The 12,251-nt window shown below is 35.2% G+C and overlaps 1 long non-coding RNA gene across 4 annotated transcripts; it reads left to right on the top strand.

Moving 5' to 3' along the window:
* Window positions 1–9,117: 9,117 nt before the first annotated feature.
* LOC136202760 (uncharacterized) lies at window positions 9,118–11,744 on the top strand. 4 transcript variants are annotated; one of them, XR_010674573.1, is made up of 7 exons: window positions 9,122–9,452; window positions 10,253–10,353; window positions 10,436–10,517; window positions 10,743–10,803; window positions 10,878–11,039; window positions 11,150–11,257; window positions 11,324–11,744. It is a non-coding gene; the product is annotated as an uncharacterized lncRNA (long non-coding RNA). The 4 variants fall into 4 exon arrangements; XR_010674571.1 differs by having other exon boundaries at window positions 9,124–9,452; window positions 11,150–11,360; window positions 11,505–11,744; XR_010674572.1 differs by having other exon boundaries at window positions 9,118–9,452; window positions 10,894–11,039; window positions 11,150–11,744.
* Window positions 11,745–12,251: the final 507 nt, after the last annotated feature.

Here is a 12,251-nt window from a genome sequence, read left to right on the forward strand (position 1 = left end):
AGGTATGCACAATCATGGAATGATTGTTTATCCAGAGGGACACAGACAAACAAGCGGACTCAGCCCCGCCTAAAAAAAAATTGTTCGTGATATGAGTTCGGCTCAAGCAAAGCCGTGTGCTATACTGGCATCAATACAGGAAAAGAATCCAGGGGACCATCCAACAATTAAACATGTATACAATTACAGGGAAAGATTGAGGAAGGAAGGGTTTCGGGGCAGAGACGTGGCTAGTCAATTCTTTCATCTAGCATATGAAAATGGGTACGTTCATTCTACATTATCTGATCCCGATTCTGGTGTGTTGACGCATTTGTTTATGGCACATCCAGAATCAGTATCATTATTTCGGACGTATTACTGGTACGTTGGCATTGATTCAACCTATAAAACTAACAAGTATAAAAATGCCATTTGTTGAGATGGTTAGGATGAGTCCATGTAACACCAACTTTAAGATAGCTTATGCGATTATTAAGGATGAGACTGAGTTCAGCTATCATTGGGTCTTGGAGAATCTGAGGTCTTTGATAGGGGTTGATGTTAACCCGACTGCTATCGTGACTGATCGGGAGTTGGGGATGATGAGTCCGATCAGAGAGGTTTTCCCACAAACAGCACACTTGTTGTGTACGTGGCATATTAATAATGATGTAGAAGATAAAGTTTACAGATTACTAAATAAAAATAAGCAATATGCCAGTTCATTCAAGAACGGAAAATGGAGAAAGATAATGCAATCCCAAACTGTAGATGAATATGAGAAGAATGTGAGATTGATGACGGATACGATGTCGAGGCTATACCCATATGTTGTCTCCTACGTCCAGGATACGTGGCTAGTGCACAAGGAGAAGTTCGTGGTTGCATGGACGAAGAATGTACTACATTTTGGAAACACAACATCTTGTAGGGTGGAGAGTGAACATGCAGGTTTGAAGCAATGGCTAAATTCATCTACTGGCGCCCTCGACACGATCTGGATGAAAGTGCACAAGGAAATTGAATCGCAAGTGACTAATATCAAGTATAGTACAATCAATCTGTAAAATGTTTTTATTTATTTTGCATTCACTAGTACATCTTTTACTGATAGTATGTTTTATTTCTTATCAGGTTCGGTCTTGAGCAGTCAAGAGAGCGTTCAAGCGTCGTGTTTTCAGGATATCCAATGAACTACCTATCGTGCAGAGTATCCTACCACTGTTTGCAGCTGATTAGTGATGAGTACGGACGTATGTGTGGTTTGAGTGATGAAGTGAACGAGCGCTGCGGTTGTATGGTGAGAACATCCCATCAAATCCCATGTGCATGTGAGATTAGGAAATGTATGGATTCTGGTGACGCGATCAGTGTTGACAGTGTCCACGTCTTCTGGAAGACACTTGTATACGGCTGTGGTAATTCTGATGCCAACGTCGAATCAGACCATTTGATAGAGGAACGATGATACTTTCACTCACTGGTTGCTGAAGTTGGAAAATGCGATCCGAGCTTTATGCGGAACATTTCTATCATAATTCACAATCAACTACACCCAGAGCAAGCCAAATACAGTGAACCGGAGGTCAAAATAAACGTTCGAGGACGACCTAAGAGTAGTTCATCAACGAAAAGGATGCCGAGTGCCTGGGAGTATCGTGACAGGGGTCGCGGACGTGCTCGGTCTTTAAGTTCATCTCGGAGTCGTGGGAGAAGCACATCATCATCCCTATATAATGCTGGAACCACTGGTATGTTTCATACACTTACTTATCTTTACTGTAATTATTTATGCAAATATATGTTTAATAATGTTGTAATATATAATAACAACAATGCAGATGGCAGTCAAATTGATATTAGTGATTATGCACATTCAGATAAAATACCCGGAATAATTAAACCATATGTGGAATCATATCTAGATGTTATGGCTGATGGAAATTGTGGCTTCCGTGTTGTTTCGTCGTTTGTTTTTGGAACTGAACACAGTTGGCGAGTAGTTAGACATTGCCTAAGAAATGAACTGATTGCTAATCGTGATTTGTACAGTCCTTTATGCATTGACGGGGTTGATAGTGCAATCAATCGGATTAGGTGGGATGGTTCTAATTGTACAGAAGCACATTGGATGCATGTTTGGGATGACTTGTACATTATTGCAACGTTATATAATGCTGCTGTCTTTTACTTCGGGTACGGGATTGGGCAAAGCTTAATGGAGTGTTGTACCGTTTTACCGTTGTATGCACCCCCTACTGCTAGGCGACCAGATCAGGAGATTGTTATAGCACATTTAGGGACTCACTTCAAACACTTTATCCGCTTAGATTTGACGCCTGGTTTTTCGGCACCCCCTATACTACAATACTGGTTTACGTATCGTCTGCGTAGTGTAGAAGGTTGGGAAAACTTGTATACTGAACGGAGAGCACAGTGGGATATGTTGGTTAACCTTATGGGAAGTTAGTGATTTTTTGGGACGTTGTTATTATTGATTTGTAACATTAACATATGTATAGTGATATCACAAAACAATAACATGACTGAAATGATATTGTGATCTTACATGTGAAGGAAGTCTAGACATTGCGTGGCTATAACTGAGATATCACAGTGACATCCCAGTTACAGTACAAGATGGCTATATCTGTGATCTCACAGTCATATCTCAGTTAAAGTCATGCAATGTGTATACTTCCTTCACCTTTAAGATCATATTATCGTTTCAGTCATGTTACCGTTTAGTGAAATCACTAAACGGTAACATGATTGAAATGATACTAGGATCTCAAATGTGAAGAGGTTTATACATTGTATAGCTTTAATTGAGGTATCAATATGATATCCAGTTACAGTCATCCAATGGGTAAACCTCTTTCACATTTGAGATCCTACTATCATTTAAACCATGTTTCCGTTTAGTGAGATCGCTGAACAGTAACATGATTGAAACGCTATTAGGATCTCATACGTGGAGGAGGTTTACACATCGGATGGCTTTAGCTGTTATATCATACTGATATCTGTGTATAGGCGTAGATGGCCACAGATGAGATATCAACATGATATCTTAATTAAAGCCATCCAATGCGTAGACTTCCTTCACGTTTGAGATCCTATTAACGTTTCCATCATGTTACAGTTTATCGATATCACTAATTTATTGATGTACAGTTTCCCATTTGTTACAACTCAGTTAGATGATACATGTTGTATGTCTTCAGTTCAGAAATGAGATGATGTTACTGTTACAGGTTGAATGATATGAATTTAGAAATGTTACTGTTATAGGTTGAATGGTATCAATTTTGAAATGTTACTGTTACAGGTTGAATGGTATCAATTTTGAAATGTTACTGTTAGAGGTTGAATGATATCAATTTTGAAAAATGTTACTGTTACAGGTTGAATGGTATCAATTTTGAAATGTTACTGTTACAGGTTGAATGATGTCAATTTTGAAAAATGTTACTGTTACAGGTTGAATGATGTCAATTTTGAAAAATGTTACTGTTACAGGTTGAATGATATGAATTTAGAAATGTTACTATTACAGGTTGAATGGTATCAAAATGTTACTGTTACAGGTTGAATGGTATCAATTTTGAAATGTTACTGTTATAGGTTGAATGATATGAATTTAGAAATGTTACTGTTATAGGTTGAATGGTATCAATTTTGAAATGTTACTGTTACAGGTTGAATGGTATCAATTTTAAAATGTTACTGTTAGAGGTTGAATGATATCAATTTTGAAAAATGTTACTGTTACATGTTGAATGGTATCAATTTTGAAATGTTACTGTTACAGGTTGAATGATGTCAATTTTGAAAAATGTTACTGTTACAGGTTGAATGATGTCAATTTTGAAAAATGTTACTGTTACAGGTTGAATGATATGAATTTAGAAATGTTACTGTTACAGGTTGAATGGTATCAAAATGTTACTGTTACAGGTTGAATGGTATCAATTTTGAAATGTTACTGTTACAGGTTGAATGATATGAATTTAGAAATGTTACTGTTACAGGTTGAATGGTATCAAAATGTTACTGTTACAGGTTGAATGGTATCAATTTTGAAATGTTACTGTTAGAGGTTGAATGATATCAATTTTGAAAAATGTTACTGTTACAGGTTGAATGGTATCAATTTTGAAAAATGTTACTGTTACAGGTTGAATGATGTCAATTTTGAAAAATGTTACTGTTACAGGTTGAATGATGTCAATTTTGAAAAATGTTACTGTTACAGGTTGAATGATATAAATTTAGAAATGTTACTGTTACAGGTTGAATGGTATCAAAATGTTACTGTTACAGGTTGAATGGTATCAATTTTGAAATGTTACTGTTACAGGTTGAAAAATGTTACTGTTACAATTTAGAAAAATGTTACTGTTACAGTTTAGAAAAATGTTACTGTTACAATTTAGAAAAATGTTACTGTTACAGGTTGAATGGTGTCAATTTTGAAAAATGTTACTGTTACAGGTTAAATGATGATACCATGTTGCATGATATAAGTTTAGAAACATTATTTAAAACATCCTACATTAAAGAAGTGCATATTCTAGTTTAACATAACAATAAAACTAATGCTAGTAACATCCTACATAACACGAAATGTATTAAACAACCTCAGCTAAAATAAGAAATAAAATACAGTACGATCACAAATCATTTGGCCGCATTCGAGGCACTCATTATAATGGCAAGTTCATCTGCATGCATATCCGCATCATCATCGCTATATCCTCGCAACGTGTCTAAGATACGGTAACACTGGGTAGCTAGACGACTCACCCACTGAGAAAAAAAAACAATAGCAAAAATGTTAAGGTATTTTTTATTTCTTAAATAGTATGAATAAAAGCATTAGCACTAACCAGCTCACTATTCGTACACGTCTCAACAATCGGTGGGAGTGAACGGGTGTCGTGAATGAGACGAGGATGTGAATGGCGGAGATACCACACCAAGTACTCATCATCACATGCCGAAGGAGTCCGAGCGGGCTCCAAACGAGATACGTTTAGCATGGAACCGAGAGGAAATGCTGACCATGTGTCTAATGCAATCACATCAGGCACCTCAACCTTATACCTAGCACTATTCCAGGGACGAAAGGCCTTCGACGGCCTGAAAATCGGCTGAGGAAGTCTCTGTTGATACCCCAGCTGGCGAACGCATCTACCGGGCATGTAAGGCTCAATCACATCCCGATATCGTATCCATCCGGAGTATAAGGTCCTCGAATTGCGAGCTATGGCCGAACGACCGTACGGGAGCCACATCACCTGCGTACATATACAAATATATTAGCGAGTACCAAAAATCGAAATATATTTTAATTGCATAATAGTTAGTAATAAATTTCAAATTGTACCTCATCAGCAGTCAACCTATCAAGCCGGCGTCGAAATGCTATCACCCGTTCCTCTGTCTTATCCGTAACATAAGATGGCCACATGGAAGCCCTAGGTACGTCGGGGTCATCTGGTAATCCCTCCCTATGAGGCCTAAAGCACGGGAAGTACTCGTAAATCCATACCTGAAGAAGAGTCAGACAACCCGTCATCTGGCTGCAGTCTCCTCTACTAGCAATACCTAAGTACCGATATAAGTATGCTAGTGCAGCCGAGCCCCATGAGTATCCACTCACCGTATCTGCCCCATCCTGCACCTCTAGTAAACACGCGGGCCGGATCCGGTTACCACTCTTATCTATAAACAACGTGGATCCCAACATAAGCCACATCCAACCAATCGCCTCAGTCTCTGGAACCTGTCCGACACTACAAAAATTGATGATGGAACCAGCACGTATACCACCAGACTGGTAATGACTAATCAGCAACTCATCGCCAGACACCCCGAACAAATCGTAAACAGCCTCCTGAAGCTCATCCGTACCCAAGTCAGCAGTCACCATATCCCCCTGCACTGGGATACGCAAAATCTGCCACACATCATGCAGCATAATGGTCATCTCACCAAAAAGCATGTGAAATGATGCCGTATCCGGCTGCCAACGCTCTACAAAAGCATATATCAGAGCCGCGTCGATGTGAGGGTACATGATAGATGGTAGATGTGCCAATGCAGTTGCTTGTAGTAGCGCTTTTGTCTCCTCAGAAGTTGAATTGAACCATTTCACCAGCGTACTGCAGTACCCTGATCTCGTTTGACACCTGAGGACGCTCCTCTCCTGCCCTCTCCAGATACCAACTCCTACATGTCCCAGGAAACTGGGAATCACAGAACCATCAACAGGACCCCCGGGGACCTCTTTCTTAACTACCCAATCGTCATCACGAGCATCCCTCGAGCGCTTGGATGTACCCGCTGAAATTATATTAAACGTATTACATTTTAACTTTTGAAATGTTAATAAAAAGTAGGTATATAGAAATAATAAAGCATAATAAATAATACAAATTATTTACCGGATGACGACGACGACCCAGCAGCAATAAAACGTCCGTCCTGACCCCTCGTGACATACACAGAGCGGGCCATATGACCTTGTCGAGGAGGCACTGATACAGCTATGTCCATCGGATCATCAGCAACATCATGATGATGAACTCCAAAACTCTCAGCACTCTGCTGCTGAAATGCAGCACGCTCAGCATCTTCCTGCGCCCGTAATGCTTGCTCAATCGACCTCATAGGTATCCGAAGTCTCCGAACGGATGCAGTCACACCACGACTAGTTGGATGCCGAGGTCCGGACCCATCGTCAGAATCCCTGGAAGTCTGAAAAATAACCAGGAAATCAAATTAATTATACGTTTAAATAAATTGATATAATATTAAAACCTAAATGAAATCTACGTTCCGAAAAATTAATATCTAAAATTAAACATCAAAAAATTAATCCTACGTTTAAATTAATTGATATTATCTTTTTTCCTATCTCGGGTTCAATACGGTCAGTAAGTTATCTAAAGGAAATCTACGTTCCGGAAAATTAATACCTAAAATTAAACATCAAAAAATTAATTCTACGTTTCAATTAATTGATATTTTTTTTTCTATCTCGGGTTCAATACGGTCGGTAAGTTATCTAAATGAAATCTACGTTCCGGAAAATTAATACCTAAAATTAAACATCAAAAAATTAATCCTACGTTTAAATTAATTGATATTATCTTTTTTTTCTATCTCGGATTCAATACGATCGGTAAGTTATCTAAATGACGTTCCGGAAAATTAATACCTAAAATTCAACATCAAAAAATTAATTCTACGTTTAAATTAATTGATATTATCTTTTTTTTCTATCTCGGGTTCAATACGGTCGGTACGTTATCTAAATAAAATCTACGTTCCGAAAAATTAATACATAAAATTCAACATCAAAAAATTAATTCTACGTTTAAATTAATTGATATTATCTTTTTTTTCTATCTCGGGTTCAATACGGTCAGTAAGTTATCTAAAGGAAATCTACGTTCCGAAAAATTAATACCTAAAATTAAACATCAAAAAATTAATTCTACGTTTAAATTAATTGATATTTTTTTTTTCTATCTCGGGTTCAATACGGTCGGTAAGTTATCTAAAGGAAATCTACGTTTCGGAAAATTAATACCTAAAATTAAACATTAAAAAATTAATTCTACGTTTAAATTAATTGATATTATCTTTTTTTTCTATCTCGGGTTCAATACGGTCGGTAAGTTATCTAAATGAAATCTACGTTCCGGAAAATTAATACCTAAAATTAAACATCAAAAAATTAATCCTACGTTTAAATTAATTGATATTATCTTTTTTTTCTATCTTGGGTTCAATACGGTCGGTAAGTTATCTAAATGACGTTCCGGAAAATTAATACCTAAAATTCAACATCAAAAAATTAATTCTACGTTTAAATTAATTGATATTATCATTTTTTTCTATCTCGGGTTCAATACGGTCGGTAAGTTATCTAAAGGAAATCTACGTTCGGGATAATTAATACCTAAAATTAAACATCAAAAAATTAATTCTACGTTTAAATTAATTGATATTATTTTTTTTCTATATATTTAAAAAAAAAAAAGCCAAAACGGGTAGGCAACCCGGTTCGGCCCTAGGCCGAAACTGGTAGGCAACCCGGTTCGGCCCTAGGCCTAACCGGGTGGGCCACGAGTTTCTCGGGAGAAACTCGTGGCCTGCCCGTTTCTCTCTAGGAGAAACGGGCGGCGGACGAGATTCTCCCTAGGAGAATCTCGTGGCCCACCCGGTTAGGCCTAGGGCCGAACCGGGTTGCCTGCCCGATTAGGCAATCTTCAACGAGTTCCGTCTCCGATCCGGAGACGGAACTCGTTCAAATCGAAATTCTTGAAAAAAAAAGTCAAAAAACGGAACTAACATGTTCATGTGCTTGTTGTTTTCCTTTTTTTTCTTTCGGAGGCATGATTTTGATTCGTGTTGTTCTTCGGGTTTTTGGAAATCCTTTGAGTTTTGAGAGAATTTGAGTTTTTGGTAATGAAAAATGAAAAGGGCATAAATATCCAATAGGGTGCGACGATAAGTAAAATAGAGGCGACGTATAGTAGTCCACTTTTTTATTGTTAGTTTTTAAAAACTTAATTATATATTAGATTAGAAAAAGCATTGACATTTTTATTTAATTTAAAAATGGTTTAGATTTTATGTAGATAAATATTTTGATAAAAAACATCGATATTAGTGATAAAATTACTATTTAGTGATAACGTTGGATGTATTTTTTTGTAACTTATCCTTTTACATAGATTGAAGATAATTTTTATCTTTGTCACTTTTTTTTTTATTGTATCGATTTTTGTCATAAGGTTTTAAATTTTTGTTTCTTTCAAAATAAATAAATAAATAAACTTTTAAAAATTACTGTTAACATATTTTCAAAGTTAAAAACGATTATATTTTGAACCAATACAGAAAGTATAAAATGGGCAGATGCTAACCATTTTTGTCAATATTAGTATTCTAATGATCTAATGATATTGATTCTTAATGATATATCTATATCTAAAATTTGTTGTTATCAGATATTTTTATATCTTTCAAATGTATCATGTTATCTCCTTTTTTCTTTCTTTTACGATATATATAAATGCAATTGTGATTGATTAATTAATTTTTTAAATTTTGAAATTTGAAAATCAACTTAATTACCAATATATTCTTTCTTATGAAATTAAACAGTAGAAGGAAAACATAGGGGGGAATGAAATGAAAATTTCCCCCTCTTTTCTTTTTAGAGATCCAACAGATATACCCACGACTTGATCGTTCCTCTTTCTCTCTCTCTTGTTTTCCTCTCAATTCAGTCACAAGATCACTCTTACCGCCCTAATCCTTCCATTTGTCGCAGTCGTCTCTTCCTTCCAGCAGTAGTCCGAATCCGACTGTTCGATACCAAGTCTAGTATAACTGGAGTTGAAGTCCTTCCTTGCTCCTCTATCGATTTCGTTCGTCAAAACAACATTGTAAGCCTTCTATTTTGCTCCCTCATTCCCTCTATTGGTTTCGCTGACTTTGATTGAGGTTAGTTTATTTGAGTAATTGTATTGGGATTTATGGATTAGGGGTTTGTAAATTAGGGATTTGTAAATTGGGGATTAGTTCGGATTTATGGTATAATAGTCTTATATTTTACTTGTATCTATCGCCCCATTCAGGAAGATAACAGAGTCTGAAGAACAGATGTAAAAATGGTGGCAGTCTCTTCCGTTGGATGAATGAAGAGTCATCTCTTCTTTTACAGGAATCGCTTTATTCATTCCAAACATCAACTTTATAGGCTATTCCAATACACCATAGTCTGTTCGTTGATCAAAATTCCTTGTTATTCCATCTCTTTTTTATAACAAGCATTTTCAAATTTTTGCTATTAGTTATAATATAAGATATCAAATATGGAGAATTTTGTTTCACCGCTACCATCTATTGGCTTGGTTGCTAGGAATAAGTGTTTTTTTAGAATAGACAATTTTTGGCTTCCAAACTTCTTATTTAGATTATGTCTGCTGTAAGTTTTTAGTGATTGTATGAGTATCATAATCAGTTGAATTGTAAAATTGGGATCTTTGGGCTTAATCGCCTTCTTGTCTTTGTTTTGTAAGGTTGTTCTGAGCTAATGAAGTTTTTTGTTCATCAAAAGAATATATGAAGAATTGGTGATTTTGATTCGTAAATATGAATGAAGACTTGATGGAATGAAGAAACTTTCTCATTATATGCTTACAAAAGTGTGGTTTTGACTTGATTTTACTCTTTTTTTTTTTAGGATATCTAATACAGGTTTCCTATATGGAGATCTATAATGAAGAAATTAATGATCTTTTTGTTGTGGAGAGCCAAAAATTGCAAATAGATGAAAGTTTGGAGGTTCCATACTGACTTACACTTTATTACTTTTTCATTATGTGTTTGGAACGTGCAATTCAATTGAGTTTTTTTCTTTTTCCAGCATGACATTTTTGTTGCAAGCCTCAGAGAGGAAATTGTGAATAATGCAAAACAGGCGTTCAAGCTCATGGCATCAGGAGAAGGTTTATATATTGTTTTAAGTTTCTTTTGTGTTCGTCTGTAAAGATGATGATCTTGTATATGCTTAAAACATTTCTTAGTCAATAGGCATTTTGGAGAGACAAACATGAATGTTTGCATCAGTAGATCTCACACAATATTCAGAATGGTATCGCTTTTCATATGTTGAAGCAACAATCCTCTGATAAGTATCCGGTCATTTTGATTTTGCTTACTCTATACGCCAGGTTATTGAAAGCAAGGGGTGAGATATCAACTCTTCTACTGCTTATTCGTGTCTCAGTCTTGGTATGTGGTCTCTTAACATGTCTAAATTATTGCTTTCTGTTTGGTATTTGATTCATTAAAATTTAATGTACCAGGTTTCTATGTGGGAAGTACAACTTGGTAGATTTAGCTGGGTCCTAAAGGATCGCCAAAACTGGAGCTGGTGGCGTACGTTTGGAAAAAGGAAGGCATGTCAACAAGAGTTTAATGGCTCTTGGCAACTTTATCAATAAACTAAGTGATGGTGCAAAACAGAGGTAATTATTTCTCTTGCAGTTTATTTGTTGAATTTGATACAGAAATATGCATGAGTTTAGTAAATTCTAGGGATACGGATCTGTTTTAATTCGCAAACTTATAAATGCAGAGGAAGACATATTCCTTATTGTTACAGCAAGCTAACTCGTATACTGCTCAGGCTGCTGTTGGTGGCAATGCTAAAACATCTATTATAAGTATAATATCCCTAGAGGAGGTATACTGTTATTTGTTAAAGTTCTTGTCACTATCTTACACTGTATACCTAACATGACTCATCCAGATGTTTGGCTTGGAGTAGAGGATTCTTCAATATTGAGGTACATTATTCTTTGAACTTCTTATTTCTGATAATCATATTGACGTTTTTGAAATCTAAAAATTTGTATAACTTTGAAATTATTATTGTTTATTTATTATGGTTTCTATTTATTTATTGTTTTCACCATCTGTTAACAAAAGAGGTGAACTAATAATTCCGGTGCGAACAAGAAAGAATATGGTGTTGGGCGGTCTGAAACCTCCGTTTTTTTTTGTCGAAATAAGTTTGTAAACTGTGAAGCTAAAATGAATTTTTTTATATTATTTTAGTCTTAATACAATGAGTTTGAAGTGGTAATTATAATATTTAGCTTTATTTCTTGTTGTTGAGTATAAATCTAATTATTATTTATAAATATATGTTTTTAGTTTATTTAATTTTATTATATTGATTAATTTATTGTGAGATTTATTAAATGTTTAATAATAATAAATTTAATAATATTACAATAATAAAAATAAAAATTAAATATGAAGCTTGTTACTGATGAAATTAATCCTTGTTTATATGGTAATTGAAATGTCACAAAAGATGTATAAAAAATGTTGTTATACTGAATACGTAATAATATGTAGTTAAATTTAGACATTTTTATAAATAAATGTTGTGATTTTAAGACACTTTTAAATTAAAATGTTGCGATATTCAAGACGCTATTAATATTTTCTGAAGCGAAATAACGACATAATAAATATTATGTGTCGTTCACTTTGCGACGTTTTATGAAAACGTAGTGAAAATTTCTGAAATTGAAAATAAATAATATAAAAAAGTCACGACACTAAAAATGTAAGCGTGGGAAACATGACGACGCTTGTATGTGGTATGTCGTCGGATTAAATTTACCGACACAATGTTTTATGCGTCGTTAAAATTAACGACACGCGAT

Source organism: Euphorbia lathyris, chromosome 1 (assembly GCF_963576675.1).
Source record: "Euphorbia lathyris chromosome 1, ddEupLath1.1, whole genome shotgun sequence".
Classification (NCBI taxonomy): Eukaryota; Viridiplantae; Streptophyta; class Magnoliopsida; order Malpighiales; family Euphorbiaceae; genus Euphorbia; species Euphorbia lathyris.